Raw genomic sequence first — 1,280 nt, 5'->3', positions numbered from 1 at the left:
TATTTTGCATCTGGCTTAGGTGGGTGGTTTGGGAACTGAACCTGGACCTATAGGCTTTGCAGCAAGCACCTTTAACCACTGAGCCGTCTTCCCAGCCCATATAGTTTAAAAATTCATATAAATTAAGCCCTGCAGCAATGCTATTTTCCATATGGCTTCTTTTCACTCTTTTTAAGTTTTTGAAGCCTCGTGTATGTTGTAACAGTAATTTGAAGATGAACTGCTGGGGTCCCAAAACATAAGATCCTTATCCTAAAGACCTACAGCACCTACCAATCAGGCCACCCTTGGGACTAAGTGATTAACTGATAGATCTCTGGGACACGTTCAACATCTGAACTATAACACCATAGAGAAATGAAAACATATATTTCCACAAAACTTATATACAAGGGCTGGAGAGATGGCTCAGTGGTTAAGGTGCTTGCTTGTAAAGCCTAAGAATCCAGGTTTAGCTCTCCAGAATCCACGTAAGCCAGGTACACATGGTGGTGCATGTGTCAGGAGTTTGTTTGCAGTGGCTAGAGGCCCTGGTGCACCCATATTTCCCTGCTCCTTCTCCCTTTTTCTATGTAATAAATAAATTAAAAATGAAAGAAAAATTTTTTAAAAAGTGTACATTGAGTGTTCATTCAGCATTATTTATAATACCCAAACTCAGCACCAGGCATGGTGGCATGCCTGTAATCTCATACTAGAATGTAGAAGCAAGAGTATCAGGAGTTTGAGGTCACCCTCAGCTACATAGTGAAATTGAGGCCAGCTAGGTCTACATGAGATCCTGTCCCAAAACTCAAAAAGAAGTCTGTTGTGGTGGTGCATACCTTTAATCCCAGTACTCCAGGGGTAGAGGTAGGAGGATTGCTGTGAGCTCAAGGCTAGTCTGAGACTACAGAGTGAATTCCACATCAGCCTGGACTAGAGGTAGATACTACCTGGGGGAGGGGGGATTATCTATCTATCTATCACCTATCTATCTATCTATCTATCTATCTATCTATCTATCTATCTAATCTGCTGGGTATGGTGGCGCATGCCTTTAATTCCAGTACTCAGGGAGCAGAGGTAGGAGGATTGCTGTGAGCTCAAGGCTAGTCTGAGACTACAGAGTGAATTCCACATCAGCCTGGACTAGAGGGAGATCCTACCTGGGGGGGGAGGGATTATCTATCTATCTATCTATCTATCTATCTATCTATCTATCTATCTATCTATCTATCTGCTGGGTGTGGTGGTACATGCCTTTAATTCCAGTACTCAGGGGGCAGAGGTAGGAGGAT

This window comes from Jaculus jaculus, chromosome 8, assembly GCF_020740685.1.
Source record: "Jaculus jaculus isolate mJacJac1 chromosome 8, mJacJac1.mat.Y.cur, whole genome shotgun sequence".
NCBI lineage: Eukaryota > Metazoa > Chordata > Mammalia > Rodentia > Dipodidae > Jaculus > Jaculus jaculus.
This window is presented reverse-complemented; position numbering follows the sequence as displayed.